Genomic DNA, 21,726 nt, shown 5'->3' with positions numbered 1-21,726 from the left:
TTATACTGTTTTGAATCTGTTTGGGATTAGTGTTTATTTATTTTATTAATCGTTCCAAAATGACAATATTTGCTTATATTTTAAAGGTTTATTCATCTATGCAGATATGTTGCAGGATTACTCATGCAATGTTGTGTTTCCAACTCCAAACTTGGGTATTATTTGAACAGATATTACTGAACTATAGGCAGTGCTCGAGCATGGTTAACATGGTTGTTTTAGGGTTTTTATTTCATAATTTTATTTCTGTCTGAAAAGAAATAACTCATAACCAGTGCAGCAATTTTTGCAGATTTTTCAGCGATTTCTCATTCAAATCAGTTTATTTATATAGCACCAATTCCCAAGACATGTCAACTCAAGGCACTTTAAAGAGACAAATCAACCAGATCATACAGTCAGATTGGTTCAAATTTTCTCTCTATGGAAAACAAGCTCACTCATTGACTGGACAGCAATTCCTCACACCAAGCATGCTTATAGCGACAGTGTAGAGTAAAAACTCCCTTTTAACAGGAAGAAACCTCAAGCAGAACCAGACTCAAGGTGAGCGGCCATCTTCCAAGGCCGACTGGGGTTCAAGGAAACAAAAGTAGACATACAGAAAGAACCAGACATAAAAAAGGCAACTGTCAACCAGCTCCACAGGCAGCCCTGTCTAGAAAACACACAGCCAGGTAGACGAGCTCTGGGCCAGCTCCCATGTCAGAGGATGAAAGAGAGCACATACAGTTAGTCACAGTAAGAGAAACAGGACTACACTGAAAAAACATGCCAATCTCCAACATCTATAGAAAAAGGCGTTGATGGCAGCAGCACAGCTGATATTTCTCTCCGGGATGGCCATTCTGACGAAGACTGTAGTGAAATTGAAAAGAAAAACCTTCTTGGAAGTTACAATAACACTATGCCCGGGGGTACTTTTAATAACTAAGAAAAACAAAGAGTAAGAAATGTTATCGTTTAAAATAGCTGTGTGAATGGGTCCATCCCGACAAGAGACACTGCTAAACAGCAAGGTACTAAGCCAAAATAAATGTTTATGTTTTTATGATTAAGCAAAACAGCTCGGTTAGTAGCATTATTCAGAAAAGGAAAGGAATTTGCTTGGTAGGACTTCCTATGGTAGAGAGACAAGGAGAGGTACATAAAAACAGTAGTTCTGTCATTGTCACTATACAATAAAGAGACACTGATAAACAATTTTCAGTAGTGCATTTATACAGCAGCTCTGTCAATGTCATCTTTCAAGAAAGACAGACATCTAAAAATACTAGTGCTTTCAAAACAATGAGAGACCATCAAGTTAGGGGCAGCAATAGCTCTGTCAATGGCTTGGTTGAAAGGACCAAAAGTTAAACAGACAGAGCCAGGAGTATTGTGAGTGGAATAAATTACTGTCTTTTGAGAAACATTTTTTACAACATTTTTTTAAGTCTTTGACCTTAACCAGTTTAGCCTAACTCAATCACTGGTTGGTACAAAGTATCATATGCTCATTTATGTAATGACGAACACAAATACACCATCAAAGGACATGTGTAGATATATTTCTTTGTTTGGTTTTCATAGTTCTCGCACAACACTTGGTAGCAGCTTTGGTATGTTTGCACAGCAAAGTCTTCAACACATGCCATTAAAAGGGCACAAGCTTTATTAAGCCTGTCGTCATTCTGGCTTCATTTTAAAATCTTTGGCTGTAAAGTGAAGTATTAAATAGCAAATTTTGTGGAAAGCCGTAGAGGATCAAGCCAGAGTCATAACAATACCAGGGTTGAGATCACCACATCCTAAGCTGCAGCTGTGCTCATTAGTTGAGAGAGGATTTGGAAGGTTTTTGATATGGAGAACATGCTGCAGGAGTTGGAAATCGAGGCTTGACCGAGAGTTTTCTCACTTACTGGCGTCCACCCATGGATGTGTGAGAGGGGGAAACAGCAATCCGGGAATGAGTAAATAAGTTGCTGTTTCTCTGCCTCCAGATGGGACTTATCACAGGAAGTGGGTAAGGTAATGCATCCTGAAGCATCCTGGGAACGCGTTCACTCTTACCCACTCCCAGATGGCCGGTGCTGTTTTATTCATTAACGGGACAGCATGGAAGAAAAGTTAGTTGTGGAAAAAGCATGGCTGCAATTTGGCTCCTTGATTGTAGATTTTTCTTAGTAATGTCCTTTTAATTATGGCTCCAAACGGCACACGGTTTGTCTCAAAAGCTCCAAGAAGGGAGTCTGCAGTATTGAATGATCCAGTGTCACTCCTTAAATGTACAGTAGTCCCCTAAAGCCTTTGCTGGGTAGAAAATCATACTTATCAGCAAAGAATTGTCCCTTTTTTAGATCTTAATCTTTGTCCAAAATCATAATATTGCTTACACATTCTTTGTGGGGTTATAATTACTGCACATTCCCAAATGAGACGCCCCCACCTCTTATCAGGTGAAACCCTACACTGCCCTCAACTTTAACCCTCGGATCCCCTACCCCGCTGCCTCCGTCCAAACAAAAGGTAATTGTAAGCATCTGTGGAACACTGGTGTCTAGTTTGAGTTTCCTCCCTGATCTCAGCCAAGAAGAGGCTCATTCACTGTGCCTGGCAGTACCAGAAGTTGCAAAACTTGGAAAATAACTGTAAAATAGGCAGGTTGGGGGATGGATTTTGATGCTTGGTATTTGGAATTGCTCCTAAGCAGATGTTACTTTTCTTGGATCAGTTCACTTTTCTTTGCTTTTCCCTTTTTTCTTTTACATTAATTATTTTTTCAGGTTGAGTAATCATTGAGTTCTGAGACAGAGTTCCCACATGGTTGGATAAATAGTGGCTTCATCCTGTGTGCCATTCATCTCTACAGCCCCCCTCCTCCTCCTTCTCTATTGACAGCTCAAAGGAGCCGACCAGGCCACGACAGTGCTGTGATTGGGGCTCTTTAGGACATTTCTTTTTTTTTTGGTAGGGGGAGAAACTCTCCCCTACAGTTCTCATCATTCAGCAAGCAGGTGGACCACGAATTCTGCCGACTCTTTGTTCAGTTCTGTAAATTGGCCAAATAATGTTTGACGTTGGGATATAGTTTATCGTTGTTATCATGTCAGTGTTACACAAACTGAGAGGGGAACGTTTTAAGCACAGATCCTTATAAACAATCTTGCAAGTATAAATGTTTTGTTATTTGATGATTTTAAGCTAATTCTGTTTTATATTTTGGAAGTATGAATACTTTCTGGCACTGGTGACCTTTTATATTCAGTTACCATAAAAGAAGACGCCAAAAAGCAAGGGGGAAGAGACATGTAGGAAGGATCCTTAGGTCTGGAATAAAACTCTGATTGCCTGAAAATACTAATATAGAGTAAAAAAAGACAAAAAAACAACAAATATTACTTCAACACCTAAAGAGTTGAATATAACGGTTTTAGATAACATTTGGTCCCACTCCAAATGAGTGTACAATTTGCACTACAGCTAGTGTCAAATCTTCAGAGTTAATTTTACTCATATTGGTGTCAAATTCTGTATAGTTGCAAATACTCCATTTAGAGTTAAATAGGTTGAATCTTCATTTTTAACACCCAATTAGCTAATTAAACAGTTGTTAAGTTTCCTCTAATGCAAATTTAGAGCTTTAAATCCTATTATCAGAGATTTTAAAAGTTTGCCAATCTTTCTAACACATGTTCCATTACAGACAGATGTTGTGAGGGGTAGCCTTCCATCCCAGTTCAGCCTTCCCCTTATTCCCTTGGGCTCTTTCACTTTCTTTTGGACCAAATATAATGCAGAGGAAAGGGTGCTAGAGGTTCTTTACATCGGGTTTGTTGTCTGCCACTCTCCCAAAGTCTCCATAGTCCTCTTATTTTGTTCTGAAACTTTTAAAAAATGTATTCGATAAATAGCTAACTTTCATTTTTGTTTCAGTAACATCATCCACACGGAAGAGCTTTGTTGTCAGGGTACCATGGTAATAATATGGTAGTTTCACTGACTGGTCAGATCTTTGATCAAAGCTTTTATTGCAGATGCAAACTGGAAGCACTTAATCATTATTTTTGATCAGTTCAGACTTCAGGAAAGATCAAGCTCTAATACTTTTCCCAGCTGCTTCATTTCTAAGTTTAAGTTTATTTCAGTTTTATTGTTTTTTGTGTGCTAAAAAATAGCAAGGTGAGGAATCTCAGACGCAAACATATTAGCTTCTGAGGTGCATCTTGTTTAGGGCCTTATGTTACTATAGAAATCCCTAAGCAAATACATAGCATGGCTAAAGTGTTTAAGGGGGGAAAAAGGAGCACATGAATACATTGAAAAAAATCTCTTCAAAAGAGGTACAAGGAGGGGAGGGAAAGGGGGTTAGATAGAGGAAGGCCGAGGGCCCACCGTCCTTTTAGGCAGCTATTTAAATGATCAACAGTAAATAGAGGGGAATGTCATCTGACAGAAATAAAGTTCCCGTTAACAGCGGGGATGGAAAGTAATTTACAGATACGCTGTCCCCGCCATCTTTGTGCCTCCCAGATAAGGTTTCATTTCAGAAACGGATAGGAGACATTTTCACTTACGGGCCCCCATTCTGGGACACCTGTGATAACAGCTTGTGGACCCCTAATTGAAAATGGGTTTCAAAATGGATTTTCACTTTTCTTCCTCCTTCCTCTCCCCCTTCCCATCCATTCCCTCCCTCCCTTTCTCATGACTAACTTCCCCCTCTCTGCTCCCTTTACCTTCTATTTTCCCCCCTTGCGTTCTCTTGTTGTTGGCTGCATTGAGAGGACAGTGAGGGAGGGAGCGGGGAGGCAGGTTGAGGGGGGTTCAAATGAAGCTTTGGGAGCAGATCATCCCTCAGCCTGTGTCATGGTGATGACAGCCCCATGATCCGTCTTATTAATGAAATCATTGATCACTTGATGGGGCTCATAATCAACTGTTTCTGCACTATGTCCTGCCTCATCTCCTCCTCCCTCTTCATGTTGCCACCTTTGCTCTCCACATTTTAGTTCCTAATGGCTCTCCTCACCTAAATAATAGAGCTAAAATGTAAGTAAAATGTGGAAATATATATATAAACAATTCGATTTTTAAAGAGAAGTAAGGATTTTGGTTATTTTACATATTTTCCTTGCAAAAAACCATTTTATCTCTATTTGAACTCTATTAATGGGGGACCAGAGAGGAAGGCAAGGTCCCCCTCATGTTACTCTAGTGTTCCTTTTGGGGCTAATGAGTGAGAACTGATGGATGGATAAGAGACCTTAGGGAGACCCCAGCTGGTCCTACGGGTCAAACAGTCCAATGTTGAGGTTTTATAGGGTCTGACCCAAAACCCCAGAGTAGGAAACAGGCTTTTACAGCCAAAAGACCTGTTTATGGTGCAGAGATAATATTTTTTAGAAAAATATATCTTTAAAGTTTGCTGAGAATTAACGACTATGTGAGTGAATTAGTGATAATGCAAATTAAAAACAGTAAACTCTGTGTTAGAGTCACAAAATTTAATGTGTTTTTATTTAATGTGTTTATAAAATGTGTTTTGAATAGAAAAAAGGTATTACTGAACCCACAATCTTAACAGTAAAACATGGTAGTGGCAGCTTCATGCTGTGAGGATGCTTCTCTTCAACAGAGAGATAGAGGCAGGTCACAGTTAATGAGAAAACAGGCTTGCTAAAAGGATCACAAATATTTGAGACTGATGCAGAAGTTCAACAAGACAGAGCCCATAAACACACAGAAAGAGCTGCAAGTCTGGACCCGAATAACATTTGGAATCAGTGGGACAACTTCAAACAATTTACAATTAAAGGCACTCTCCATCTAATCTTACTCCGTTTAACTTTTAGACTTAAAGTAATAATTTTGCAAACCAGAGTCTTGCAAAGTTGTAACTGATGTGGGGTGAAATGCAAATGAACATCGCCCATAAAAAGCCATTGCACTAAAGTCTGTGATTAAAAAATGTGAAGAAGTAGAAAAGTTTGAATAGTTCTGTACTGTGTAGCAGAAGCTACCTGTTAGATTAGAGATTGCAAACTCCCCTCATGGGCTCCTACTTCACTGTGGAGCCATGGTTATTTCATGGACCTCTGCACTGAAGGCAATTTCCTGCAGCAGCAGGGAGACAGACTTTGGCAGAGCCACCTCTCAGGGCCTAAGGCACAGGATTAGCTTAGCCTTGCTGCCACGCAGGGCGGAGGGGGAGCCTCAGCTGGCCAGCTCAACTCCAGCCCTGCCTAGCCTCTCATGTCTGGCGCCCTTCCGCCTGCCCAGATCCGCCTGGCGGGGCCCCTTTGCTCCTTCGCCGCTGGAAGATGCACATAAGCCACTTGCCTGAAGACTTCTGCAGACCATGGAGATGCCGCCAGAGCTTAGCTATGGTGAAATTACACATTTGCTCTTTATTGCTCAGTGCTCTGCCTACTTGTTGTAGGACATGTTTGGCTGCAGTATTAAGTTACATTTCTAAATTAAATATATACCTGTTTTTTTTGCATCTACCCAGCCTTACAGAATAGATTCATAATTCTAATAATCACACCTCATTGTTGAAAATACTTTTGATGGTCTTTGAGCTGTTTTGAAAGGAAATTAACAATGTTATTGTTCATTGAATAGAAACAATCCATAACCATAAACTTATAGGTGAAATCCAAACCAATAAATGTATTGTATAATATGTGTAAGCCACCTCTAGTCTCTTGAATGCAGAAGATAAACATTAATGTCCACACAATCCTGCAAGATCTAAGTTAATTAATCAGTGTTTTCTTATCTTCATTTAGCTGAATCTTCATTTTCGGACAAAGCTGAGTTTCTTTTTCCAGTTTGGGGTTGCCAGGGCTCCCCTTGTCATTGAACCTGTGTTATGTGTTCATTGATGAATCCTCTGGTGTAGATGTGTGGCTTTGCTTGTCGCCGATGATGGAGGTTGTTTGGCATTGGAGACTCAGGTGTTGTTACAGTTCAAGCAGAGTTTTTAAAAAAATATATACATAATGCAAACAGCACTCATTTAATATTTTAGTTAGACCTTTAGCTACATTTCTTGTTATAAATTCCTGCAGGGGGGAAGCTAATTAGCCTTATTCTTTTGGAATAGGAAGAGAAGGGGTACAAACTCATCCTGCATTGGGGAGTGTTGCACAGATAGTGGCAGTGCACTGCACGCTCTTGTGACTAGTTGCTTGAGACAGTAAGTTTATTGCCGTTATGTTTACAACTCATGACAAGGATGGTACTAGAAATGCAATGGTGAATTGGGGGTAATTCTGGTCTGTGTTAATATAGACGGGGTCTAGGTCTGTCATGGTGAAGATACAAGTGGCTGAATAACCTTCCTCTGTGGCTTGAACCTCATGGTGAAGATAAAAGGCTCTGTAATCTGGAGGGCTCAGTATGCCTTCTTGGAGAAAACAACTGGGAAAATAAAAAACTCTCTGGACAACCTATACGAGAAACTTCATATTCCGTCAACTCTTTGAGATTCCCCAGAATGAGCGGCGACGTTATAGTTAGGATGAAAGACATTAGGATTTCTCTTCTGGACAAGATAAATGAAAGACGGTAGATGAACTGATGTTGTCTTGGATTGTTTGTTGACCAAGAATATCAGAAAACAATATTTTCTGATACTCTTGGTTGATTAAGTCGGACTTTGTTTTATGACGATAATGGAGTTGACATCTGAATCCAGGGGGTGGAAATAAAAAAATGGTTTTAATTTGTAAAGGGTCTTCAAAGGTGTTTTAGGGGAAATCTTAGACTAACAACAGTAATTCCTAAAGGGTCTAAGGTCACTAAGGTCAGACACTACAACTATCCTCTACACCACACAATCTAGCATCCTGTTGCCCTTGGATCTGCTGGTTTGCATCCTGCTGCCCTCACAGAGGCTCAGGGCCAACCAATGGCCCCATAAACCCATAAACCAATAAAGCAGGGAAACAGCAGTTCATTATTCTACCATCCTGACCATTTGTTGAGATGCATCAGTAGCTTCCCTCCCACCAGGAGGCACAAAGCAGGAGTGTCCTGATCCTGCCTGGAGGATTTATTGTGTTGTCTTTTTCTCTGTGTCCTCCCTGTTGTCTTCAATCGCCCTCAGCTTCTTACTACTAGTGGGGTTCTTTGCTAAATGGACAGAGAGGATGAAGCCACATTTCTTGGACTCTTTTCATGTCTGTTGTTGACCTAAATAACCTTTAGTACATATGAATAGAAATATGCTAAGATTGTTTGGACATAATCTTTTTTTTGCTGAGGTGAAAATATATTCCTGCTTTTGATTGGATTCAATAAAAGCCTTTAGTTTGGTTCCTCGTTTAATCCATCATTGTAAATATCAGTGCATCTTCTTCTACACTGAGGAGCTTTGCTATCAGTGTCAGTTTTTTTTTTTTTATATTTGTTCTGTTGATGACCCTGTTTGGATCAAACCGTAGTTGTTGGACAGATGACCCAACCTTTGACTTTGTTCTACCATGAACTTCTCTTTTCAGCAAGAAGGTTCTGGATTCGATTCCTGGCCCAGGGTCTTTCTACATGGAGTTTGCATGTTCTTCCCTGAGCATGCGTGGGTTCTCTCCGGGTACTCCGGCTTCCTCCCACAGTCCAAAAGCATGACTGTTAGGTTAATTGGCTTCTCTAAATTCTCCTTAGGTGCGATTGTGTGCGTGAAAGGTTCTTTGTCCTGTTTGTCTCTGTGTTGTCCTGCGATGGACTGGCGACCTGTCCCGGGTGTACCCCACCTCTCACCCGTAGACAGCTGGAGGTAGGCCCCAGCACCCCTCACGACCCCATATGGGATAAGTGTGATGGAAAATGGATGCATGTATACATGGATGAATTATGGTTAAATTGTGGTGTGGTTTTTATTCAGTCAATGCATGTTAATAAAAGGCAGCAGACATTAAAGAAGATGCCATTCAAGAAAGGATAGCGGCACTAGGGCTCGATGAAACACCTGCTGGCACTTAAAAACCACTTGTCAACACATGAATAGTTGATTGGCCTTCCAGCTTTGACAGCAAGTAGATTTGAATAGTTCAATAAGTAAGAATCTACTCAACTCTCTAGAACAGCAAAATATTACAGATAGTCGGGAGTCAAGATGAGCGCTTTTCAAAGCTAGTAGCTGTCAATCAGGGCTGAGTTTCTATTTTTACGCCACCAGGTGTTAATTAATTAATTCTGGGTGGAGCTTCTGAAACATCTGCTGACATTTCTAAACATGTTGTGTCAATGTCTAAAGACCAGGTGATTTTAACTGTAGATGTTAGGTTTCACTTGAAAGAAGCCGATTTATGACCAAATTAGCTTTCTTTATCAAGTGGACTTGTTCTATAGATTCAAAACAATCCCAAATTATCAGCTCTCCACCACCTTGGTGACTATTTGGGGTGTTTTTGTTGATATTTTGTTTTTCATCCAGATATGTTGCTGTGGAACATGGCCAAACATCTCAACTTTTTTCTTTTTATCTCAATGACTTTGTTTCAGTATTGCTTTGGCCTTTCTGCCAAAAAATCCATAAAAAACCTTTACATTCAACATATTTGAAATTAATTGTTAAATAAGAAGTTAATGGGATTCAGCTTGTAAATAGTCTTTCATTCTTTACATATTTTTGGTCATTGCTGATGTCTTTCAGGCTTGGCATCTTGTTAACCAGAGCAGCAAACCACCAAAAATATGTTTTACAGAGTTGGTCTGACTTGATTATGAACAATTAATCAGTTGAATCAACCAAGCACCAAAGAGGTCCTTAATTTTTTTCTATGACTTTTAGTCAAAATATATACAAACCCATTCAGAATGTTGTACTTCACACGATTTTATGTAAAGTGCCAAAATAAGAGGCAAATTAACAAGCAAAATGTAATATTTGCCATTTTAAAAATGTATCAAACACAAAAAAAGCTAAAACAACAAAATAAACTAACTGGGAAAAATTTCTTCACAGTAAAAGAAAAGAAAGAAAAATTAAAATAACTTAATTTAGGACATTCTAAGGATATAATATAAACATAAGAACATTACCAAATTTGGCAAAACCGGATCCATAACATATCCACATGAAGTCCTTCATTAAAGTTTTCTCAATAAAGGCAAGTTGCTGTAAACGAACAAGCCAAATGAATAGTCTTATAATAATCATGCATTCAGAAAAACTGATTCCAATATGAATTCTAAATGGAATTTTGTAAAATATGCAAATTACAGGAATCAAGAGTGTCAATAATTTCATAAGAGGTAAAAGCACTATGTGTAGTATCTAACTCTTGGCAATGATAAATGATATGTGACTGCCTGGGTGTAGGTTTTCTGTTGAAGTAAACAAGAACCTACAGGTCAGTGAGATTGAAGGGACAATCTGAGGATGCACAAACATTAGTGAACAAAATGTTGGTTATTTGCAAAATGCATCATCATACAATCATACATTAACACCAAAGTTTCAAGTCTTCCATAATATCAAGCAGCCCTAATTTCAAATGTGTTTTCTACCCTAAGCAGGCTATATGTTACAGGTCAAACCAACTGGATTAATACAAGACATGCTTTCATATTTGAAGAAGCAAAAGGCCCTTTGCTCCTTAATCTCTCTCCCCTGACCTCCACAACCCCCGCAGGCCTTAACTCTCACCCCGTTCACCGCTCCCTCTGTTCCCTCTTCCCTTTCCCCTCACAACTCTCTCCCTCACAGTGTGAAAGAGGAGCCAGGATCAAAGGCCATAAACCACGGCAGTGATTTCTGGTGATTGATTAGAAGCAGAGGTTGAGAAGGAGCAACTCTCCCCTCTCTTCCACCTCTTCCACCCTCTGGTGGGTAGTATTCTCCCAGGGCTTTTGTAGATAGCCTGGGCTTTAAGTGCAGAACAGGGCTGCAGGAGCTCAGAGAACGGAGCCCAGATACAGTACATGTTCTCGGCCAGTTTTTTAAGGGTCCTTCTTCGATGGCAGAGCAGAGGGGTGTCTGTTGATAAGAACCATTTGTTGTCTCTTTCAGATCTTGGGAGGGACAGTGTAATCCTCTCATCCTGGTCTGTGCTCAGAGCTGGAGGAAGAGAACAGAGAAGAAGGAGGAGGAGGAATTGATTTTCAGAGCGAGGGCATGTGGAGAATTGAACTCAGATGTGCAGCAAAGGAAAGCTCCACTCAGGGGGAAACAAATGTCTGTTGCTCACAGCACATGGGCTGTGCAATTTGAACTTGAGCAAGTCCTTCTAATGTTAATTGCATAGTTGTCTTTCATTATTCGCTCCCTCCTCCTCCTCCTGTCCTGAGGACAACTTAGCCCGGAGGCCTCTCAATGAGCAAGTGGTCCTGTAAAGGCATTTTAATGGGCCACAGCCACTCAGATTAGCGCCCGGACCAAATCTTTCCACATGCTTGCTTTTGCACAATTACACCCACGCCCCTCTTTGCGTTTGTGAGGCCGCCTGATCTCACCTGGAGCTGTGAGTCTAATGATGTTCGGAGTCTGGGGCCTTGCAGCGACAGCTCTGGAGCCGGCGAGATGTGTCTCATGTCAGACTTTGCGCCAGACAGGCTCCAATGAGGAATAGAGAGAGGAGGTGGGGTGGGAGTTTTTCATCACAGCTGGAGCGAAGCCAGAACAAGAAGCGCAATTCTTCTACGGTTTTGTTTTTCCTCTGTGGTATTTAAAAAATGATTGAGAGCATTTTTGAGCGTTATGGAGTATCTCATTACGCTCCTAAAAGCTTTTTATTCATCCACACAGTCCCAGATATGTACACAAACATTACAGGCTGCAGAAACTCCATCACACATGCATGCAGATGCATAGTTTTTCACCAGCTTCCCGCGACTCGCTCACTTGTCGCAGCTGCAGGATGGACCGGTGTTATTAACTGTTGGGCGACCTCATGACTTCATCTTCAGCCCAGTCAGAGGCGGCCCACATTATATGTCTCTGCTCGGCTCAATGGGCTCTTTGTTCTGGCTTGGCTCTGGAGCAGCTCAGCGTGGAGCTGTGCAAGTCCAACAGTCCCTCTGCGACTCAAAGGGGAGGGAGAGGTAAAGATGTAGGGAGGTAGCAGAGGCTGATAGGGAAGGGAATTTGAAGGAGACGGATAAGGGGGGGAGATGGAAGGAGATTTGGGAAATACATGGGAACTGGGAGAAGGCCTAAGAGAATGGAGGGTGTGAAACATGGAGTTGGAGTGAGTTAAAATGAATGAACAGAAACAAAAAAAAGTGCAGGCACAAGAGAGATGAAAAAAGAAGCCAATAGGTGAATCTCAAGGCTAAGTTTTTTTTTTTTTTTTAGTTTTTCCTCACCCGATCTGGAAGACACCACATTAGCTGAGCTTAATCCAAGATTCATGAAACAATTTTACTGAGGCCCCCGTCCACACGAAGTCAAAACGAACACGAAACGCTGATATTTTCCAAAACGTTTGCCGTAAAGACGGAGACGTAAAATAAATGTGAGCGTCCACACGAATGCATGAAAACGCTGCAAAATGTATGCCAGGCCTGTAAGTGGCGCTGTGGTGCCAAAGCAAAAATAAGCGACGAAATGTAGGGCATGCGCACTAATATTTATACATGGTTGCCCTGCGGGTCTATTTTCGTGGTTAAGTCAAATTCAGGTGCTGAACTATGTGGTCGATATTGCTCTGTTCTTCCTGGAGATATTCCAGAAGAAGAAGATTCTGTTGTAAGCCCGACCAGCCCGACAGCAGGGTGAGTAGCATTAGCAGCAACGGCGCCATTGTTGTTGTGATGTGTCGCGCTTGCGTGTTTAGAGGCGACGTTATGACGCATGCGTGTAAAAAAAAAAATGCGGTTAGGGTGTAAACATGGAAACGCGAAAACGGCGTTTCAGAATCTTCCCACTCTGAAGGGTGAATAAAAAAATGATCGTTTACAGACCCCCGAAACGCCGGCTTCGTGTGGATGAGAGGCTGGTTTGGTGAAAAATTTGTGCGTTTAGGCCAGGGTTCGTCTTCGTGTGGACGGGGCCTGAATTCAGGGGGAGAGAGGTGGATTCCACTGGTGAAAGTGACAGGAGAGGTCATGAGGGGAGCTTATTACTGGAGGAGGGACAGGAACAGGAGGGGAGTGTTGAAACACCAGGAATGACAAATAAAAGGGAGGGATGAAAAGGTTAAGACATCAAACATAATAGCGGCAGCTGTTTTTTTTTTTTTTTATCAGACCATGGGATTGTATCAGATACCAACATCTTTAAACAGAATGCAACTAATCTGATTAGAGGAAAGATTTTTTGGCCATACTTTTTTGGCTTGTTTTCAGTTAATAATTTGATGTATGAAGGCAAAAAAATAAAAACTTAATAACTACACTTTTTAAAAAGTTTAGTTGTTTCTTCAGTCCACACATTTTTTTCTAAAAGTCTTGGGAATCATCAACATTTTCAATAGAATATATAAAATGGGGCTGCATACTGTTTAGACAGCAGTAGTTGTAACTTCAGTACTTCTCCATTAGCAATGACATTAAGTGAAGTAAAAGAGGCTTGCAGGGATTTAGTTTGACAACTAATCACACAGGTTGACTGACTTAGTAACCTGGTTGGCAGTTATGCTAACCCTTTAAACTCGGGTATGAATTAAACACCAGCTCTCTTATTACTACTCCACCAGTAAATAGCCGAGGACGTCCAGCTAAATTAGCTGCACTTTGAACCAGGCCCACAGTTATGCTATTTCTTTAGACTTGTAAGAAGGTTTGTTTTAAAACAAATATGATTTTGTGAGGTGAGGTTCTTACCTGTGGTAGAACATATTTTTATTTGTTAATAAATCCCCAGAGAGTTGAAAAGACTATAGTCAGACAGTGGGCCTTAATTATTTTTTACAATGTAAATATAAACTGGAAAAAATGGCACATTTATGTGATACAACGCTACATGAGTGGTTATTAAACCTCTGGTTGCACAAAAGACCATTGTTCATATTTTAGCTGGTTTCTTATTGGATCCACATCTGTGTAATCAAGCAAAATCGGGTTGGGTAAGCAGGCTCTAATAGTCTATATCAAGACTGATGAATCTCAATTTTCTGGTAGCTACGGCACGACTGGTCTAAAGTTTTCCAGCTGCCGACTTTGACCTTTCAAATCAGGGTAGAGATTTAGGGGGATTCCTCTCATTCAGTTCTTGTAAAACAACTGGTTGGCAGCTTGTAGTAACAGGTGGAGGAGGGGGAGCGCTACTTATTACTACACATCAACAGAGAAAGCTTTGCCATTGTCTTTTGCTTATGACTTAAATAGGTTTAAACTTTAAAAGTTGGGTGATGATTAATTTCACTGTATTTGTAAATATGCCTGTGTTTAAATATTAGTTGCAATGAGACTCTAGTGCTGTAATAGCCTTGGAGTGAGAGTTTTTCAAACATGAAGTTATTTGAAATGTCCTAATAGCTACTATTTCCTTTTTTGTTTCATCAGTTTGACCATGCTTACACTGATGTCAGAAATGAAAATGCATGCAAATATATACAGTGTATATATAATGCATATACTAATTAAAGGTAGGATCCTTCTTGAGATCAATGATTTTGACTGCAGAGAACTTGAGTAAGGAGAGCAGATTAATTTTTTTCTGACATTTACTTTAAATCCTGAGAATAAACCTGGAGTTTCTACAGTGCAGGTGTAGGAAACAGGATTTTAAGGTCAGTGATTGGATGTTTAATGCTCCTGCACTCTCTTGAATCATGCATGACTGTACAGACAATTTAAGGCTTTTGCTCTTCCTGTGAAATGATGAATCAAGAGAAAGAATTTAATGTCTGGTCAAAGCTCTTCCCACAATCACTTCTCACCAGTATTCTTCAATTACCCATGAAAGAAAACTGTTTCAATTTTGCATGCAATGATACTTATCTGTGTATTAAAAATGTATTATTATTATTAAGAATAACTTTCCTAGGAAACAGTTTTCCAGCCATTAGGGCAATACATTTTCCAGATGCACAATTTTCACTTTAACTCTTTTTTGGGGGGTTTATCTAAAACTTAAATTAGAGATTTTCCTGTCAGCTGCAAACACTTCAATAAAGTCCTCCATCTTTAGCATGCATCCTTAAGCAGGGAGTGACGTGGAATAAATCATATTTAGAAAGCAAACCTCTTTGATCTCACTCTTCCTGCAAAGGTCATGTCTAAATTTTTTGGAGCTCAGGCGACTGGTAGCTTAATAAAAGGGTCGTTGTGAGGTTTACTAGGTGACCTGGTGTCATTTTAAGCAATTAATTGGTCAGGCTCTAGGGCTAAAACATTGGTTTTAAATAGCGCCAGAGGCTTCTTTCATTTTTTACCCTAAGTAACCTAATATATGACCAGAACAACCCCTTGCTGTGGGAAGAGAATGAAGGAGTCAGTTGTGTCCTGTTATTTTTATGGCGTTTGGCTTGTAGGTTGGAATTCCAATTGTCATGCTCTCTGGTAAAAAGGCCTTATGTCCAAATGTGACGGGTTAGAAGCTGTAAGCGTTACCAGCTGCAGCATCAAAGCTCTGGGCAAACTGTTCATTTAACCCAGATCCGTCACACTCGTGCAGCCTCAGATTCAACCTGTAATGTAGACATTCAGCAGAAGGCATTAAACAGAGACCAAAGTAGATTTACAGGCATGAGGTGACTCCAAAGCTCTCAACCTGTACTATGTCAAGGTTCATTGGATGTGCTGAAATACAGTAGCCTGCAAAAAGTATTCATACCCTCTATATTTTGTCATTCTCTAAACACATTCCTCACTGTGCTTTAGCTTGATTTTTGTGGTTGATCGCCACAACAAAGTGTACAAACAGAAGTATGAAAAGATGTCTTCAGCCCCCTTTACTCTGATGCCCCTAAATACAATAAAATGCAACCATTCACAGAAGTCCACCTTTAGTAACCGACAGAGTGCTATTCAGTACATTGGTTGTTTGACACAACAAAAACAGCCAAGAAATGACAGTCCACCTAATCTGCTAAACTGGGCAATGAAAGCTTTGATTAAAGAGGCAACCAAGAGGCTCATTGGAGGAGTACTAGAGACAAATAGCTCAGGATGAGGAGTACGTCAACAGGACAACTATAAGTCATCCACTCCTGAAATGTAGTCTTTATGGAAGAGTGGCAAGACTAGAGTCAAAATCAGTTGTTGAACAATAATCTTTAGAGGCCATAGAGTCTTATACAGTATGAAGTTTGCTAAAAGCCATTTAGGGAACATAGTAAAACAGAAGAAGATGCCTTTTTCATGTGAAACATTGTCACTTTTTACCCAACATGCAAAGGTGTTAGCATTATAATTTTCCTTAGAGAGGATTGGGAAGCAGTTAAGAGTTGATGTGGAGATAGATGGAGATGGATAGTTGGGGAAAGTTGTTGGTGGCTACGAAATATTTAAGATCAGGCCATGAGTTGGCCTTACGGGACCGATAATGATCTGACTCTTCGGGTCATTAGGGTACAACGAAATGATTTAGATCAAAGCATACTTATGTGTTAGAAGCCAAATTCCAGAACTAATCCTATTGAGAATTGGTGGCAAAACTTAAATAAAAATATTCACAAGTGTAGTTTCTGTCCAGTTTAACTGAGTTAAGGTATATTGCAAAGAGTCAAGTTCAAGAGCTTTAGTCTGTGGATGTAAAACACTGACAGAGACATACCAGAAAAGGTAGGGTGGACCTCACTTTTAAAATAAAATTAAAACCATGAATCCAGATTCTTTCACTTCACATTTATGCCTCCTACTTCTGACGTCCATCATATAAAATTCTAATACATACAAAGAACGGTGGCTTTGTAGTGTCAAAATAGAAAAGTACAAGGCTTGTGTACAGTTTGTGGAAGGCACTGTATGTCTTGCTCATTGTATCTGTTGAAAAATGCATTGACCTAAATTACCTCATGACACCTCTAGCAGCGCTTCAGCCAACATCTGTCTTTGTACCAGCTGTAATCAGAGTAAAAAAAAATCTTGCTAGAAAGAAAAGTTATCTCTCCAGTTGAACACTATTTTAAAAGTTAACCAAGCCCACATTATTTTCAGAGTACTTTCTTACTTAGATTTCACCAGAAATTTGTAGAGCTTGCCTCACAGGTGTAAGAAGCAATCAGCAGCAACAGAGCAGGCAATAAGTTGCTCAGACAGATCTGAATATCCACAGGCTTAATCACAGTGGAAGGCTGAGAGAGAGTCCACTTCGGACTCACCAGTCATTGATAAAGTGCTTAGCAGCAGGAAAATTAATGAATCCGGTCTGACTGGTTGGGGGGTAGTGGGAGTTTGGGGTTGATGGGGAGGGAAAAGGAGGAGGATGGGGAGGGGGGTGCACGGGAGGGTAATCCTGTTCCAGCTAAATGGCTGATCCCTCTCATTCCTCAGATATCAAATGTCAAAAGTTAAATTAGCCTGCTAGCCTCAGATACGAGTTAACATGCTTTTAAACAGGGCGAGGGGCGGTGATTCCTGCCCCCTCTGGGATGGTGGGCAGGTGCCTTTGAAGTGTCTAATTATCCAGCTTCCACTAAGTGCAAGCAAACCATCCTAATGGGGGAATTTGTGTCTCAGTTCATTGCAGAAAAAGCTGTTAATTTTTGTTGGACTATGTTGTATCAGAATGAAAACACAAGCTGCTGATCCTGATTTTACAAAATATTTAGATTGATCCATTAAAACTTGCCAGAGGTTACCTTACCTCCACACCGACAGATTGTAAGGCATATATGTATTGCAATACATTTCATGTGCTTGAAATGCATGTATTTTTTGTAGTCATGCCCAGCTATTGGCTCTGGATCCCCTTGCCTTGGCTGGATATCCATTTCTCTTGGCGAGGCCATCCTAATCTGAGTGCCACAGACTTGGTCAGAATCACTTTGCTTTCAGAAGTGAAATTCCAGTGCTGAGGTCCAGAGGAAAGCTGGCCCACTCTGGTCTCATCAGAGCACTGCCCGGAATGACCCCAAAAAATACAAAGTACACCAACTGGATGTTACCCTTTCCTAGCAAAGACTGATTTTACATTGTGACATGGACAATCTAGGTGACTGTAATGATATAACTAATGACAGCTAGCTTGTGACCTCCTGTAGAATTGCTAATGCTCAATCAGAGCTCTAAATGGCATCTTCTTTAAAGCTTTGATCAGATTCATGCATTTGATTTGTCAAAGAATGCAGGCAAAGATGCCCTTTGAGTAGCAAAGTCTTAAAAGCTGTAACTATCAATGGTCAAAAAAAGAAAAAAAAGAAGAAAGAAACACATCAGGGCACATTTTCAACTCGAGGCTTTTAGCCCTCTCACTGCAATGCTCATTGCTCCGCTCACAATGTGGCCCTGATGAAATGGTCATGGGGTTTCGGGCCGCTCTATGGTGGGCCTCTGCCCCTAATGGGTGAATGAAGGGCAGTGAGGGGGCAGGCGGAGGCTTGGGAAAGACATATCCCTGCTGTGAGGCTGATTTGAGGTGAGCAGAGGGAAAGAAGGAAGGAGTCAAGCAGGCTTTGATTTAGCACCTCCCCCGCCCTGGGGGCTGGAGACCGGTACTAGAAGATGCTGAGATCTGGGTACATCCCCAAAGACCCCCGGCGGCAGAGAGAAAAAGCGGGGAGATGGGTTGAACAGTTAAGGAGGTTGGGGGATGTGAGCCACTGAGAGCCAAATTGAGATGTGGGAATCATCAAATTTGCCTTGATGAATATTGAGGGGGACATTTTTGAATGCTGTGTGGGAAATAATCAGCTGGCAAAAGACTGCCAACCAGGGGAGGGACCTTACTTATGTCTCTCTGCAATTTTGTTTAACATCACTCATGCACTGATGTGTAAAAACCTGGGGATGCAGTCAGGCCTAAGTTCAAAGTTACAAAGGTCTCCAAAGATATAGCCATAGCAAACATCTTTATAGGGATATTAATGACTATTACTAACAACCCTATCCTTGCTTATTATTATAGGTGATCATATTATGGAACAAGTTTGGGCTAATTTCTGAAGAAGCTTGGAAGTCAACTTTTTAGGTAGAGGCAAAAAAAAAAAAAAGAAAACCCTCAAGACTCTATAACCTCCACATAATGTATACCTGAACTCTGTGATAAAGACAGCAGCAACTATCATGTAATACTGAGTTAATCGGCCAAAGAGTTGATCAGGAAAAATACCTCACACAATTGCACTAATCTCCCCGCCTGCTGGTTGTTGTTGGTTTAGTACAGTCCCTAGTATATCAGCTCACACTAATCATGAAGGATTCCCTCTGTCTTTAGGGGCTCTGCCAGAACCGGTGAATCAGGTACGTAAAGCCTAAGCCGCTTGGAGTGGGGCTCTTATTAAACTCTAGCCAGCCGCTGGAATTTTTCTTCCCCCTCTCATTGTTGATTGGGGGAGTCTTGAGTCTTTCCCTGGAGTTGATTTGCAAGAGAAAGGAAGAAAAATGAGCAAGAGATTATTGCACAAGAAGAGAAGAGCTTTGAAGAAGTGTTTTTTGTGATTTCACCGCCGATCCTCCACCTCTTTTTCCACGTGCTCTCTTAGCCAAAACATGTTTGTGCCATAGTGCTTTTAGAAGTTAGAAGGTAGAACTCTGATTATGCCTGGCTTTGTCTCAGAGAAGGGCTCATGGAGAAATTGTAGCATGCATTGGCCCCTTGTTAGACCCCTGACAAATGTAAGTCCCAGACTTGAAAGCTAGCCGGATACTTGTGACTTGAGGACAGTTTTTCATGTGGATGATGTGAGGAAGCAATCCCTCTTCTTAACCTATGCCTCTAGAACATTCTTTCAAAACAACAAGGATGGGGTTGTGTTTCACTTCTGATTTCTATAAATTGGCTGGACACTCTTAACTTTAGCCCCTCTTATCCTGGAGCCCAACTCTTTGAGCCATTGGCCCCACTCCATATCTCATTATCTCTTTCAAAATTTCTTTTTGTCATTGCACCCACGCACTCTTTTATACTACCCCATTAAAGGCAATACAGTGAGTTTTCTGGAAAGGTATTTGAAACAGAATGTTACAATAGAAACTGCAGATGAGAGAAAAAAAAAGGAGAAACCAGGGTTTTAGGGTTTAATGAGTTGCCTGCTGGGGGTGAAAGAGGGATAGAAACCAAGTGAGTGAGAGCAACAGAGTGCATTTGTGGAGGGTTAGAAGGAGAGGAGAAAGAGTTGTAAGAGGGAAAGAATCCAGGAATGAAGTACCAGGTACCATTATAGTGGCAAAGAAAGCTGCTGAAATACTAGAGCTGGGGCGTGTGCTCTGATCAGGACGGCAGTGAGCACAATTACCTTCTTTTCAAATCCTTCAGTGACACTGCGGGAGGAAGGAGGACTTTGAAACTTGAAAGGCAAGAGCTCGCTTTCAACCTCAAACGCAAGCAGGAAAGGGCTCTGAAATTTGTTCAGTGCTCCCCATCCACCATTAGCTTGTTTCTTCCTCTCGCCTCCAGGCATTTAAGCGCTTTTTGAAAAGATGTTAAGAAATTCAATCACCATAGAGAGAGAGCGGGATAGTTCTTTTTTTCTGTTTTTCTTTTTTTTTTTAAGGCATGCTTTCCCCTGGTCCACAGAGGACCGGCCTGCTGCTTTTGTGTTATTTTCTGAATAGACCTGCAAACTGGTAGCGGACTCGAAGCGGCAACCATGGGAAAATAGGGGAGAAATAACAGAAGAATGTAAAATGAAAGAAGGGAAAAGGGAAAGGATCTGTTGGGCAGATGGGCAGAAGTTAGAAAGAGGTTGCCAGCTTGAACTTGAAAAAAGTTCCTCACATTTACCTTGTCTCTGTCTTTATTAACTCAGTTCTCTACTAAAGATGCACTGGAAAAAAATCGACATCTAGATAAGTAATTTTTTCTTAAAATAAGTGCATTTGTTCTTGGGTTGAGAAGACAATTTACACTTAAAATAAGAAAACACAATTGGTTTGTCTTATTTCAAGTGCATATTATCTAATTATCCTATTTTAAGAGTAAAAATACTCATTCCATTGGCAAACTATCTCGATTACCTACTCAAATTAAAGGTAAATACACTTAATTTAAGAAATTTTACTTATTTCTAGATGTTTTTTGCAGTGTGTACTAGTCAAAGATATGTGTATGATTTTGAATCTTTGCTTTAATTGTTTCAGGGTGTGTTGCGTTTATTGGTTGAAAGAAAGGATGGAGTTTTGAGAAAATTGTTGATGCATGTGTATTTTTCACAAATGCCCATGATGTTTTAATGGTACAAAAGGTTTCCTTGAGCAGGCAGACGCAGCACACCAGAGAAATCTCTGCACACCAATAGGTCTGTTCCACCAAGATCTCAAGAAGTTAATAGCCCCTTGTACTGTGTGTGTTTGTTTAACCGTTTAAGGTCCTATGAACTCTTGTAATGAAGCCCCTGAAGGTGGTATATAGTAGAATGATGAACCCTCTGCCTCTTGAGGGTGGGATGAGGGGGTGCACTGTGACAGTGCTGTGATTGAACTGTTTGCCGCTTGACCTCACTTGTTATGTTTGAAATAGCAGTGGGGGTCACTACTGAACAACAAGACAGTTCTTGGAGAGTAACCAGGAGGAATTAAAACAGCAAACTGTAAAACTGTAGTGCCTGTAGTCTCTCTTTTTTTTTGCTCAAAAGAACTGGGAAGTGTTTAGCCAGTTCATTTTCTCATCTGTAGTTGTAGATTTGTTGCATATGTTAGTGTGGTATGGAGTAGAAAGCAGGACCCAGTGCTAGACATAGCTTTATACACACT

The 21,726-nt window shown here is 40.7% G+C and overlaps 1 protein-coding gene across 4 annotated transcripts in view; it reads left to right on the top strand.

The window, feature by feature from the left end:
• gli3 (GLI family zinc finger 3) overlaps window positions 1–21,726 on the top strand; it is a 132,488-nt gene that overhangs the window by 28,129 nt on the left and 82,633 nt on the right. The window lies entirely within an intron of this gene.

This window comes from Cyprinodon tularosa, unplaced genomic scaffold (genome assembly GCF_016077235.1).
Source record: "Cyprinodon tularosa strain WSP-4 unplaced genomic scaffold, ASM1607723v1 ctg451, whole genome shotgun sequence".
Lineage (NCBI taxonomy): Eukaryota > Metazoa > Chordata > Actinopteri > Cyprinodontiformes > Cyprinodontidae > Cyprinodon > Cyprinodon tularosa.
This window is presented reverse-complemented; position numbering and strand designations above follow the sequence as displayed.